At 36.5% G+C, this 15,493-nt stretch overlaps 1 non-coding gene across 1 annotated transcript; it reads right to left on the bottom strand.

Annotated features, from left to right (window-relative positions):
* Window positions 1-10,709: 10,709 nt before the first annotated feature.
* On the bottom strand, window positions 10,710-10,781 carry TRNAT-CGU (transfer RNA threonine (anticodon CGU)). Its single transcript has one exon. It is a non-coding gene; the product is annotated as a tRNA-Thr (tRNA).
* Window positions 10,782-15,493: the final 4,712 nt, after the last annotated feature.

Here is a 15,493-nt window from a genome sequence, read left to right as displayed (position 1 = left end):
GTAGTTTATTGTGACTTTTTTGGGAAAGCTGGCCACACCATAAATATATGCCGTCACAAAATCAAATATGATGCATCACCTGCTGACTCTAACAAACGAGGACCCAAAAAGAATTGGGTACCTAAAGATAACTAGTTACATTGCAGGTGAGCCTGAGGTGCGCGGAGAAGTCAAAGCTATGGTATATTGACAGCGCATGCTCGAGGCATATGACTGGTGATGAAACTCAGTTCATCACACTTGTGCATAAACGAGGAGGAAATGTAAGTTTTGGAGACAACAAAAAGGGTAAGATAGTAGGGTCAGGTACCGTTGGTGGTAATCCTACTATTGAGTCAGTCTCCCTAGTTAGGGGTCTTAAATATAACCTATTGAGCATAGCTCAGCTGTGTGACAGTGGTAGAAAGGTTGTATTTGATGCCACTGAGTGTAGGATACTCGAGGGAAAAAACAAATGAATTGATTTTAACTGCCCCTCGTGTTGAAAATGTTTTTATGCTAAACTTAGAAAAGAAGTTTTCAAAAAATATATGCTTAGTGTCAAAGGAAGATAATTTCTGGCTATGGCATAGGAGACTTGGTCATGTAAGCATGGACCTCCTAGCCAAACTAGCAAGAAAGCAATTAGTTGAGGGATTACCCAAACTCAGGTTTGAGAAGTATCAATTGTGTAATGCTTGTCAGCAAGGTAAACAAACTAAAAAGTCTTTTCAAAGTAAAAATGTAGTCTCAACCAAGCGCCCATTAGAGTTACTACACTTGGATCTTTTCGGACCAACCCAGCCGCTGAGCTTGGGTGGTAAGAGATTTTCCTTGGTCATTGTAGATGACTTTTCTCGGTATACTTGGGTTATCCTGCTGAGTAGCAAGGATGAAGCTTTTGAGATGTTCTCAACACTAATTAGAAAACTTGAAAATGACAAAGACCTAAAGTTAGCTCACATTCGAAGTGATAATGGCGGAGAATTAAAAAAATCAACAGTTTGATGAATTCTGTGAAGTCAGCGGCATTGATCATAATTTTTCTGCTCTTAGAACGCCTCAACAAAATGGGGTAGTTGAAAGGAAGAACAGAACCTTAGTTGAAATAGCTAGGACAATGCTGAGTGAGAATAGGCTTCCAAAATATTTCTGGGGTGAAGCTGTCAACACAGCGTGCTATATACTCAATAGGACTTTAGTCAGACCTATACTTAAGAAAACCCCCTATGAACTTTAGAAAGGACAAAAACCCAATATTGGATATTTTCGTGCCTTTGGTTGCAAATGCTTTATCTTAAATACTAAAGACAACCTTGCTAAGTTTGATTCAAAAGCTGATGAAGCTATCTTCTTAGGGTACTCAACAAACAGTAAAGCATATAGGGTGTTTAATAAACGAACTCAGGTCATAGAAGAGTCTGTACATATTGAGTTCGATGAAACTGACCCTGCAGGAAAGATAAGTCAGCCTACCGAAGATGACACATGCTCAGCTTCCGCTGACCAAAATAGAGCCACTGAGTCACAACTTCAAGAGCTGACCAAAGGTAAGAACGAACCTGAAATTATCTTTGCTGACCAATATAATCCTGCAGAGATTGTTGAAACACCTACTCCTGAAAACTCCACACTACCAAAAGAGATCAAGGTTCCAAGAGGACACTCAGAGAAGTCCATTCTTGATGCTGCTAAGAACACCCTGATGACCAGAAATCAACTCAGGAGATATCTCAGTAATGTTGCGTTCGTCTCAGTTCTTGAACCGAAAAACTTTTCAGAAGCTGAGCACAATGAATTCTGGATCAATGAGATGCAAGAAGAGCTTGATCAATTCAAGAGAAATGAAGTATGGGATTTAGTGCCTAAACCGAAGAATCAAAAGACCATAGGAACAAAATGGGTATTTCGCAATAAGCTAGATGAACAGGGAAACATAGTCAGGAACAAAGCCAGACTTGTAGCTCAAGGTTACAGTTAGTAGGAAGGTATTGACTATGGTGAGACCTTTGCACCTATAGCAAGATTAGAGGCAATAAGAATATTGTGTGCATATGCTAGCTTTATGAACTTTAAATTGTTTCAAATGGATGTTAAGAGTGCATTTCTTAACGGAGTTATAAATGAAGAGGTTTATGTTAGTCAGCCTCCAGGGTTTGAGGATTCAAAATTCCCAAACCATGTTTATAAACTCAAAAAGGCTTTGTACGGCCTGAAGCAAACACCACGTGCTTAGTACGAAAGGCTGACCAGTTTCCTGCTAACCAGGAACTATGTCAGGGGAAAAGCTGATACAACCTTATTCATTAAGAAAAAGGGTAAAGATACCCTATTGGCACAAATATATGTAGATGATATCATTTTTAGTGCTACTAATGAATCTATGTGCAAGGAATTTAGCAAACAGATGCATACTGAGTTTGAGATGTCAATGATGGGAGAACTCAACTTCTTCCTTGGACTTCAAATCAAACAAAGCAAGAATGGCATCTTCATTAGTCAGACTAAGTATGATAAGGAGATATTGAAGAAATTCGATATGGAAAGTTGTAAGCCAATATCTACCCCAATGGGTACTGACACTGTGCTTTGTGTTGATGAAAAAGGTAAATCAGTAGACATCAAATTATATCGAGGTATGATAGGCTCTCTACTCTATCTAATGGCAAGTAGGCCAGATATACAGTACTCAGTATGTTACTGCGCAAGATATCAAGCTGACCCTAAGGAATCTCATTACATAGCTGTAAAAAGAATCCTTAGATATTTACAAAGCTCAGTGAATGCAGGTTTATGGTATCCCAACACGAACGATTTCACACTCGTTGGATACACTAACGATGACTATGGACGAGACAAGCTTTAGCGGAAAAGCACTTTAGGGGGGTGTCATTTCCTTGGAAGCTGTCTGGTGTCTTGGTTTAGTAAGAAGCAGTCGTCAGTTGCCCTGTCAACAACTGAAGCTGAGTACATTGCTGCTGGAAGCTGTGTTGCACAAGTCCTGTGGATCAAGCAACAGCTGGATGATTATGGAGTCCAAACCAAAACAATTGAAGTCAAATGTGACAACAAAAGTGCCATTGACTTATCTAAAAATCCAATCCAACACAGCAGGATGAAGCATGTCAGCATAAGGCATCACTTCATCAGAGATCATGTACTCAACGGTGAGATCAAGCTGACCTATGTTCCAACAGATGAACAGGTTGCAGATATCTTTATGAAGCTGTTGGCTCGTGAGCAGTTCAGTATACTAAGGGAAGCTATCGGTATGTCTAATCCTCTTCAATAAAATTCTGAGTATGTTGAGTGATTATATCATACCGAGTAATTATAATATGCTGAGTAACTATCATAAGATATGAATGCTATAAAATCACTACTTGCTGAATTGCTATTGAGTGATTGGTAAATGCTGAGTTACTCCACATGCAATGAATCCCTTCTACACTAAACTGAGCACTCAGAACATCAAACGTTTAGGATCCTAGATGCTGAGTAAGACAACTTGCGAAATTTAATGCTTGCACGCGTATTTAAGTAGCCACCTAGGATGACGTAAGCGTAATGATTAGAAAACCATGTGCCGAATGTGTCATTAATACCAGAGATAACTGTCGTTGATCTATTCGAGAATGAACCGCCATTCCGACCTATCAGATCAACACGCACCGGCTATAAATAGTGGATGATTTCCCACTAACTTCTCTTTACGCTTGAAACATATCGCACTCGATCTCTCTCTCTGAATTCCCTAATCTTCTAACTCTCTCAAAAACTCTCAAGAACACCATGTCGAGTGATTCCCAGAATAACTCCGGCGAGAACTACGACGATAACCGCTCAGACATCAATCCTGCCTCTCCTGCTGAGCAGGAATATCAGGAGACTTCCTCAGAGTCTCAAGGACAAATTCATGGTCAGAATGACCAAGCCATGCCTGAGGTCAGCATCCTCGGCGAAAACCCTAACACTGACCAAACAACTCCTTCAAAGAAAAAGAAGGAGAAAAAGAACAAGAAACCGAAGGAAAGACAATTCTTCCCAGTTTTCACCAGCATTAAAAACCTAAAAGTCTACCACTCCCGATGGTTCTCTAAGAGTTTCATCGAAGCTGAGAAACCGTTCTGCGACTGGATCTCAAAGAATGGTTGGACTACACTTTTCTCTCTTCCTGGAACTACCTACCCACAATTGGTAAAGGAATTCTACGCGAATCTGAGAGTAGTCGACAATAATGACGACCATATGGTTACTAAGGTCAAGAACAAGGAAGTTACCATCACCCCTTCCTATCTCGCCATACTGCTTGATCTGAAAGAAGAAGGAGCAGAACTCCGGTGCACAAACGACTATAAGCGGGTTGAGTACGTAGTTGAGTTCTGTAAACCTAAAAACCACATCGATGAAATCTACAGTACCAACATGGGTCAGCCTCAGAGACAAGCACACTACATCCTGACCAACTATCTATTTCCTAAGGTCAATGCCTCCTCCTCAGGCTCAAACTTCAAACAGTGCTTCATCTGGCACATGTTGAACTACAAACCGCTCAACATGCCTGTATTTCTCATTGGGGCCTTCCAACGCAGCACTGGGATCCTTAAGATGGGTTCTCTGATCACCAAAATTCTAGAGGATCATGAAATCAGCTTAAAGGGGGAAATCAATATGATAGGGACTGAAATCACTACGGGAATCCTACTCGGCTTGGCTCACAGTCAGCCTATCAAACCTAAGAAAGGAAAAGGGGCTGTGGTTGAAGAAGCTCCTGCAAGGATGATGTAGTTGAAGAGACAACTATTGAGTTGTCAAAGAAAGGAAAGAAAGTTGTGGTTGAAGCAGCACCTGGTGAGCGCACTAAGCAAGAAAGAAAGAGAAAAGCTGACCAATCTTCAACCCCACTAGCCCGGGATATTAATAAGACTGCCAAGAAAGTCAGGGTGGTAGTTGGTGGAAAGAAAGTTGCTCCTACTGAGCCAGCGCAAGAAAATCCAGAGTCAGCTGAGAAGAAACAGAAGAGAGCTGACCCTGAGGAAAGTGAGGAGACACTTGAACAGCCGCTTAAGAGGAAGAAAACCTCTGGATTGAAGCCGTTAGACGCTAACCCACTTGACTTTGTGATTTCAGTGGACTCATATTTTGTACGAAGTCAAGAACTTGACTTGGAAAAGACACCTTGTGATCAGGAGGAAGACCAAGGGTGTACTAAGGAACTGGCTCAAGCTGATAAGGCGGGTTCTGCTGAGCCAAGTAAAACAGTTGCTGCTGGGCAGACTGATGAGCAAGGAGTTAAGTCTCCAGTAAAGGACAAGGTTGAGAGAACCTCTACGCTGACCTAGGACTCAATTTCTCTTCTGAGTCACCTGGCTCTCCTGCCGCTGACCCTTCTCCTCCAACCAAAACTCCAAAGGGCAGTGCGGATAAGCGTTTCAAACGCAAAGCTTAAAAGCCTAGTGTTATAGATCTACTGGATGAATCACCGCTAAGGGACCCAATCACAGACTTGACCGGGCTCCAGTTCCAATTCTTCACCACCATCACTGAGCCCACTCCGGACCAAGTAAAGGAAAAACAAGTCTCTGTTTCTCAAGCTGAGGAACAAACCACTAAGGGTCCAACTTCTGCCGACACCTCTGCTCAACCTTCCACTAAGCAAGTGCTCGATGTTCCAGCTGCTCAACATCATGAGTTAGCCAAGGAAAATCCACCTGCTAAAGACAGCTCTGAGTTGCCTCAACCTCAAATTCCAACTCAACTTCAGACTGGCCCTGAGCAGGTTAATAATACTGCTGAGCCAATACTTCCATCCTCCACTGAGCAGTTCATCAACCAGTCAGCTTCTGATGCTGACCTTACCAATAAAAGTACAACTGCTGACCAGGCTGGCACTTCTACTTCTGGGTAGCACCAAAATTCTCCACCTGCTGCCGCTAACCAGAAAACGGCCACTGAGCACAACACTGATGATCCTTATACTTATATGGATGCTTCTGAGTTAGGAAGAAGAATCATCCACTCTGCTCATACTCTACTTCAAGAGATTCATCAATCTTAAGCCGATGTTGCTGGGTCCATTCCTGCTGAGCCAACTCAATTTTCCTCCGTCACGCAACTTTTGACCGAACTCAAAGGTCTCAAGGAGCTGATGAGTGTTATGACTTCTCTAGTCTCTCAGCAGCCCAAGCAATAATTCATGGTCAAGCTGGCCGAACTTCAGCTGATGATGGTTAATCATATGAACTCAATCGAAGGGAAAATCAATGCCCTAACTGCTGCGAACTCATCATCCGCCACTTCTGCTGAGGTCACTCAGCATTTCTCCCAGCTGTCCGCCGAGCTAACTGGGGCTCATGAACTTATCTCCTCCTCTTCTCAATGCTCTATAGAATAAATCGGTGAGGCTATACGCCTACTCAACTTGAACAAAGAAGAAATGGACACTGACCAGGTCAAGACCAATGACATTTTGCACTGCACCAGGTCAACACTTGCGCATGTACGGCACATTAATACTCAGCGTCATTCGTATGATTCTGCATTGCTCAGGATGTATTATCAATCCTATGCACGAATGACAGACTCCATTACTTGGATTGGGAAGTCACTTGAGTACCTACTCAGCATGCTCAGCGCTAATATTAAAATTCCCGCTTCAAGTATGGCCGATGGCGTGCAGGTCTTTAAGGGTCTTAGAGAAAGTACGGGTCACATGCAACACTATTCTTCCATACTGACTCGTGCTGTTCAACAAGGGCAGTTCTATGCTCCTCCCCTTTAATCTAATGATGCTGGCAAAACGGGGGAGAAAGATCAAGCTAAGCAAGCTGCTGGAACTCAGCAGAAGCCGGGGGAGAAAGATAAAGCTAAACAGCCAGCTGCCGGAACTCAGCACAAGCCTCCTGGCTCAACTTCTGTTGTCCCGAGCACCCATACTCAGCAACAACGAACAGCCAAGCCGAGCCAAACCAAACCCAAGTCAAATCAAGTTCAAGCCAATATCAAGAAATAGAACTAGCAATAGTCTATAGTCTTAGCTTGTAACTTATGTTTTTATGGCATGTTCTTGTTGAGCTGAGTATTTCTACATATAAGCATCTTTTATCCAAACTGTCTTTATATATGCGATGCTTACTTGCTGTGTTTATATGCTGATCTGTCTCATACAAACTCACTGAACAACAACTTAAAACTTGTGAACATAAAAATTTATCAAGTAAAATACACTCAATATACCCCAACTCTAATACCTGAATTAAATTGAGTATCAAAACTGAGTAAATGTCTAAATGTTCCAAGTATTGACCTTCTTCGGAAGCTGACCTTAGGCTCTTTTCGATTAAATCTTAGAAAGTTTAGAATTGAACTAAGTCAGTGACTCATATCTTAGATTCACTCAATTGGATCTTAGAAGGTCTAGAGTTGAACTAAGTCAACAAATGCAACCCTTACGGGGGAGTAATTTCAGAAGAATAAAAAGGTCAAAAATCATGAGGGATGCTCAACACTGAGTTCCTTGATTAAATACTTTTGCCAACATCAAAATGGGGGAGTTTGTTGAAACACCTTTCCACATGATTTTGATTTGACAAAATTATTTAAGTTAATCCCATGATTAAAACAATTAAATTTAAGTGCTTTGATTTAATTTTACTAATGTGTTTGTTCAATATTGAGTAAGTTAACTAACTAGAACAGGAACTTAAAGTCTATAAAAGAAAGACAGAGCAAAGTCAACATGAGCAAGTCACACAACAGAGCTGAGTAGAATGCAACTCAGCGTTACGAAAGAAATGTCTTCTTCAGGAAAGCTTGAAGGCGAAGCTGCGGAGTCAAGCTGAGCAATATTCAAGTTGCCGCTAAGTCAAGCTAAGTGATAATCAAGTCAGTGTCCAATTATCCATCAACTTGTGAGACAAGGTCTGACACATTTCAGAAGCCTCGGAAATCCGTTTCAAGGACCTTTTCGAGACGCATGGACCATCTGACGTTTGGCAAGAAGACAAACCTGGCGCTAGAAGACGAACCTGGCAAACCTGGCTCCTGCTAAAAACAGACGACAGGATTGGCCTGCAATTCTGGAAGCTGACCAATCAATGACAAAAGAAGACCGTTTACTCTCAACGGATATGTCTGAATTCAAATCATTGAAGCTTCAGAATTCACTATAAATGGACAAGATTATCACTTGGATCATTGCCGAAAAAATACAAGAGAGATACAGACAAGCAAAATCTTCACTAAGTCAAAAATCCAAAAGAGAAGCTGTCTGAATAGAAAAAGCAAGTTCTTACACCAAATTCCAATCATTGTGTAAAAGTCTAGAGTGAATTTTATTCATCTAAAGTGTTCTTCATTTTGTGAGAACAATCTTGTATCAATTGTAAAGGTTAGAAGAGTGAAGCTGAGTACTTGGTTATAGTACTCAGTGGTAGAGAAAATCTGAATATTCGGTTATAGTGTTCAGTGGTAGATAGGATTGAGTAGACGAATAGAGGATGATACTCTTGCATACTCAGTTGCTATTGTAAACGGTTTGTGCTCTACCTTTAAAGAGCTCAGTAGTGGATTGAAAAAGCCCGGAGGGATTCTGGGGACTGGACGTAGGCGGTGAGGCCGAACCAGGATAAGTCTGCTGAGTATTCTCTAACCCTTTCTCTTGATATATATGTATATGTATGTGTTGCTTGCTTAAATTGCTCAGTAAATAATTTGTATAAGCCGACGCTGAGTAATCAGAGTGCTGAGTTGGAAGCTGACTTAAAGTGTTACTTCCCAACTCACAATTGAAACAGCCCTAGTCAGTATCTGATTAAAGCTGTCTCACACCTCACTCAGCCTTGCTGACCTAAAGCTGAGTTAAATCGTCAAACATTTAATTAAGTCAACATTATAAAGTGAAAAAGTTACATTAGTTCTTAACCTCCCCCCTTGGAACTAATCCTACTACGTTACACGGGACCAACATATAGATCCCTTCGATTTTTGTCCCAACAGCTAAACCTTTATAGATTTGTAGACTACCTGAAGAATGTTTGCAGGTCTATAGTGGCTAGAGCTGCTATAGAAGATGAAGATGAATAAGAAGATGAATGGCGAATTTTGTTGTTTTTACTAAGTCCAATTTAAACAAAACAGCAATTTGTACTTTCAAAAAAACAACAAAATTGTGATTCTTTACCACTAACAGAATGACTGTTAGAATGTTTGGCTTCAATGTTGTTAGATTTTTATTGATTAAAACTAGGATAAATAATTATACGGTCCTTATGTTTTTACTTAACACACTAGTAAATCCATCATATTATTATAAGATCCTTAAGTTTTATCTTAATCAATTCTTTAGTCTTTCCATTTGTTTTTATAAATAAAAGTTCAAAATTGCCCTAGTTATACACATAAAAATATTTATCTCTTAGTTTCAAATGTAATCTAATTAGTTTTAATGAAGTTTTTATACACTGAAATTAATATATTTGAAAAAATGTATTATTAATTTTCTTAAGTTGTAATTATTTTTTTCTTTATTTTTTAATATAATATCTTTAAACTAATACTAAATATTATTATAAATTTTTTATAATTTTTAAAAATCATATATTTTTTTTATTCATAAAATTTATTAGTTCTAAAAACATTTTATAATTATAGTCTTACTCCTATTTTAATAATTTTTAAAATATTTTTCATTTATTTTTTAGTCAATAAATTTTACGTTATTAAATTAAAGTTCTATAATTATATAAAAATTAATAAATCAATTACTTTATATTGAAGTTTATATTGGAGAGATTGTGATTATATAGAAAAAAAATAGAAAAAAAATAGAAAATAGAAAATAGAAAAAATAGATGTTTTATTATTAAAACATAAAGTAAAGGGTATTCTGGTACTTTAAAATTTATTTAGTATAGACCCAAGCATGAAACTGGAGGATTATATACTTATTTTAAAAAACAGAGGGACTAAGTAGTATATTAGGTAAAAACACAAGGACCTTATAATTATTTACCCTTAAAACTATATGGGATAAGGTGCAAAATACCCCTAACGTTTACTGTTAGAAAGGATTTTAACTCAAACGTTTAAAATGGTGTAATTTTACCCTAATATTTGTAGCCAAAAACAATTTAACCCCAAACATCGTCAAAATGGGTCAATTTCAGACATTATTGTAAAACACATATATTTTGTTCCTTATTATGCATCAATTGCATATCCGTTTGTTAAAAAAAATCATATTTTTTTGTAATTTAATAATGAAATTAGATATTAATATTTATAATTCGGTGAAATATTTTGAAATTTTTTTGTCCAACTCACACAAAAAAATAGTATATTTTTTAGAAAAGGTCACTCTTAAATATGCTATAATAGATCGAATATCTGAGGAAAAGAATTCAAAATCGGATTTTTTTGAGCGAACTAGTCGAATTTGGTCAAAATTTTATTCCAATTCTTTTATTTTTTGAGATATTCAATCCAATATAGTATTTCGTGCTCAATCCTAAAATGTAGAGAAAATTCATATGAATATCTGAGGAAAAGAATTCAAAATCGGATTTTTTTGAGCGAACTAGTCGAATTTGGTCAAAATTTTATTCCAATTCTTTTATTTTCTGAGATATTGAAAAGAATTCAAAATCGGATTTTTTGACCGAACTAGTCGAATTTGGTTGAGATATTCATTCAATCCAATATAGTATTTCGTGCTCAATCCTAGAATGTAGAGCTCCCGGCGAGGATCGAACTCACGACCTTTCGCTTACGAAGCGAACGCACTACCACTATGCTACGGAAGCAATGTCTATCAAATGCTCCTATAATTTTTTGAAACAAGTGTCAGTATCTCACAACTCGAGATAACTAGAAAAATGAACTACTTAATTTGATTACTTAGCATTAGACTTGCCTAAGAAGAACTGTTTTGGATATTTGCACCAATATGTCTGCCTTTAATAAAACCTATATTTATCCCTCCATGAATGCTAAAATCCGACATTACAATATATTATCATAATCAATAGTGTATTATCTCACATCGGTTGGAGATAAACATACTCTCTAATTTATGTCATATAAATTAACAACTACTCCCTCCTAATTAAACATAGGGATTGCTCCGGCTCGTCCTGTGTGGAGGCTGCTGACTTGGACCTTGAAAAAATATCATACAATTAAATAATTAACATCAGCAACCAAGGAATAAATCATTGGAAAGGTGCTATATGGCTAAATAATTAACCTTAGCAATCAAGGATTTAGGTTGGTAACGTGGCTCTTACTCGGTTGAAATCAACTCGAGCTGTTGAGATTCCCCTCCAAAATAGTATAATTTCTTTTAGTTTATAAAATTTATCTTCAGCAATCCAGTTTTTCCATTACAACGTAAAAAAAACAAAGAAAGTCATTACTCAAATATTATTTAATACATATTAATAATTACACTCTTACTCATATACTTAATTTGTAAATTACATCTAACTTTATTTTTACTTATATCAATGGTCATTTTGACCTTTGAACTTTGCGTTAACAAAACAGTCATATTGTATTATGACCCTGATAAAAACCCTTACTTGATGTTGCCAAGTTGGGCAAGTTTCACATCTCATTTATTCTAGTTAAATACTCCCTCCATTCCTTTTTATAAGTCATTCTAGCAATTGAGTTTTATTCTAAAATATAAGTCTTTCTAGTTTTTCAAGTACCTTTAGTTTAGTTTTCCGGTCCAAGCATTAAATTTTTTATCTTGGTCCATATGTTTTTTAATATTCCAATACTTACTCGCCAATAGTGACATGAGAGAGAATTTCTTTTAGTTAAACAATGTAAAATCATTAATTTCACACCATATTAATTATATTTCTTAATCTGTGTGAAACAACCTAACATGACTTATAAAAAGGAATGGAGGGAGTATCAATTAATTTTAAAAATAAAATGACATTTTTTTAATGCATCCATTCTAGTTAAATATCAATTAATTTTAAAAAGAAAATTAAACTTTTTTTAATTTCAAAACAATATTCTAGTTAAATATCAATTGATTTTAAAAAGAAAATTACAATTTTTTGCAATTTCAAAACAGATTTTAAGCTGAAATATCTTGAAGCCGGACAAAATATTTTAATTTTAATTTTTTTTATCCATCACGTGCAGACCACAAAATGGTTTCTTTTTCATATAATCTATTACTGATGAGTAATAATGTGATATATATGTGCAGTGAGAATAATAGGGCTAAATGCGATGTTGCTTACTACACGTATATGGTTGTCTCAAATGGTTACTCAACTTTAATTTGTCTCAATAAAATCACTCAACTTTCAGTTTTGTCTCAATTAGGTTATTTTGGTGATTCCAGTGGTTAAAAGTGATCAGAATAATGATATGAGTAAAAGTTAACTCAGATATCTGATCAAAACGATACATGATATCCATTTATGCGCCACTCGGCAGCCACATGTCGGTTATTTTTATGAAAAAATAAAATTTGTTTATTTTTTCATAAAAATAACCGACATGTGGTTGTCACATGTCGTTTCGGTTACATATCTGAGTTAACTCGTGCTCACGTGTCAGTCATGGAATCATTATGATGCATTTTAACCATTGAAATCGCTGAAGTGATCCAATTGAAACAAAACTCAAAGTTAAGTGATTTTATTGATACAAATTAGATTGGGTGTCCATTTTGAGACAACCATATAAGTTCAATAACCAACGATGTGATTCATGGTTGAAGAGACAATTTCATTAATGATAAATGAATTGGTACAACTTACAGTTTATACAATTTTAGATGTCACATATAAAATTGTTCTCACTTGCGAACATTAAGCAATTTTGTATCTTATCTCATAATAGTTAAACTTAGTTGTTCCTCAATGATTTAAGGCTTAATACATCATTTGTCCCCTGAACTTGTCCAAAAAGCTTGATTGGCCCCTGAACTTTCAAAGTGTCTCGATAACCCCCTGAACTTGCATAAAGTGTTCAGTTAGCTCCCTGAACTTACGTAAAATGTAATTAATTGATCACTCGATTGCAAAAAAGTAAGTTAAATATGGAAGATGTATTCCACGTATCTTAAAATGTTATTACATAATTCAAGAATAGATTAAAAATAAAGTTATTACTTGCTCAACTATAAACTTTGTATTCTCTAACATTACAACCGCATACTCCGATTTTGATTGTTTTGCTTTTTTTTTTAACGCGTGCAATGCATTTTCTACATTTAACTTACTTTTTTGTAACCGAGTGATCAATTGATTACATTTTATGCAAGTTCAGGGGGCTAACTGAATATTTTATGCAAGTTCAAGGAGTTATCGGGACACTTTGAAAGTTCAAGGGACCAATCAAACTTTTTAAATAAGTTCAGAGGGCAAATGATGTATTAAGCCATGATTTAATTCTTATTCCTTCTTTGAAACTGGATATTTAGCCAAATTTCGCAATGCTTCCAATTCCCAATTATTTTTTTAGTCTACACTTTGTTTCGAATCTAATTGGGACTTTCACACCGAGAATCCCACATTGTCATTCATTTTCATCATAAATTGTAGACACGTGGGCATTCTATAATAACTATATCTGGGAGGCTGTGAATAGGATATCGTGTTTAGCCACTTTTCAATTCATGGGTCTACTAAGGGTCTGCTTGTTTTGAAATTAGGAAAGTTAATTAAATAAAAGTTATTTAACTAACTTTGTTTAGAAATGAATCTAATAAAAGGTGAGATTTTTCTAAATTTAAATTGGTGGGATTTGAAAGTTAACTAAATAAACTTAATTCAAGCAAGCAAGGTTACTACACGTATATGGTTTCTTTTTCATATAATCTATTATTGATAAGTAATAATGTGATATATATGTGCAGTGGGAATAATAGGGCTAAATGCGATGTTGCTTACTACACGTATATGGTTGTCTCAAATGGTTACTCAATTTTAATTTGTCTCAATAAAATCACTCAACTTTCAGTTTTGTCTCAATTAGGTCATTTTGGCGATTCCAGTAGTTAAAAGGGATCAGAATAATGATATGAGTAAAAGTCAACTCAGATATCTGATCAAAACGATACATGAAATCTATTTATGCGCCACTCAGCAGCCACGTGTCAGTTATTTTTATGAAAACAAAATTTATTTATTTATTCATAAAAATAACCGACATGTGGTTGTCACATGTCGTTTCGGTTAGATATCTGAGTTAACTCATGCTCACGTGTCAGTCATGGCACCGTTATGATGCATTTTAACCATTGAAATCGCCGAAGTGACCCAATTGAGACAACTCAAAGTTAAGTGATTTTATTGATATAAATTGGGTTGAGTGGCCATTTTGAGACAACCATATAAGTTTAATAACCAACGATGCATTTAATCCGGGAATAATATGATTCATGTTTGAAGAGACAATTTCATTAATGATAAATGAATTGGTACAACTTACAATTTATACAATTTTAGATGTCACAGATAAAATTGTTCTCACTTACGAACATTAGGCAATTTTGTATCGTATCTCATAATAGTTAAATTTAGTTGTTCCTCAATGATTTAATTATTATTCCTTCTTTGAAAATGAATATTTAGCCAAATTTTGCAATGCTTCCAATTCCCAATTATTATTTAGTCTACACTGTGTTTTGAATCTAATTGGAACTTTCACACCGAGAATCCCACATTGTCATTTATTTTCATCATAAATTGTAGCAATGTGGGCGTTCTATAATAACTATATCCGGGAGGCTGTGATTATGATATCGTGTTTAGCCCCATTTCAATTCATCACACACTAAGGGTATGCTTGTTTTGAGGTTAGATGAGATTAATTAAATAAAAGTTATTTAATTGAAAATTGATAGAAGATTTCCTAAGGGATCTCGTATTATTCATGTGGTTTGGCAGCGTCCTCCGGTCGGTTGAACTAAGGTTAATACTGATGCTTCTGTTTTGGATAGTCCGGGTCCTGCGGGTTGTGGCGATATTTACCATTCCTCAAATGGTATGTTCCTTGGTGCTTTTGCATTCCCGTTTGACGTTTCTTTTGCCTTTTTAGCTGAGTTGAAGGCTGCCATTTATGCGATTCATACGGCTTTTGACAAAGGTTAGCGTCACCTTTGGTTAGAGAGTGACTCGACTTATGTTGTTCTGTTGTTGCGTAGTAAGTCGACTACTGTTCCTTGGGTGGTTCATCAGAGTTGGATTGATTGTTTATCAAAACTAGATTCCATGCAATTTTTCATTTCTCACATTTATCGTGAAGGAAATGTAGTTGCTGATTCTCTTGCCTATTTTGATCGTATGATTGATAGTTTGCATTGGTGGGATTCAATTCCTGATTTTTGTTGCCCGACTTTTTTTGCATGATCTTGTGGGGCGTAGTTCTTATCGCTTCGCTTGACATGGTTTTGTTTTGAACTTTTGTATTTGATTCTTTGTAACTTTTCTTTTCTTCTTTAATAATACTGGTTCAGGTTTGCTGTGATTTTCAGAGGTAT

Source organism: Euphorbia lathyris, chromosome 5, assembly GCF_963576675.1.
Source record: "Euphorbia lathyris chromosome 5, ddEupLath1.1, whole genome shotgun sequence".
Lineage (NCBI taxonomy): Eukaryota > Viridiplantae > Streptophyta > Magnoliopsida > Malpighiales > Euphorbiaceae > Euphorbia > Euphorbia lathyris.
The sequence above is the reverse complement of the archived record's forward strand: the minus strand, read 5'-3'. Positions and strand labels throughout refer to the sequence as shown.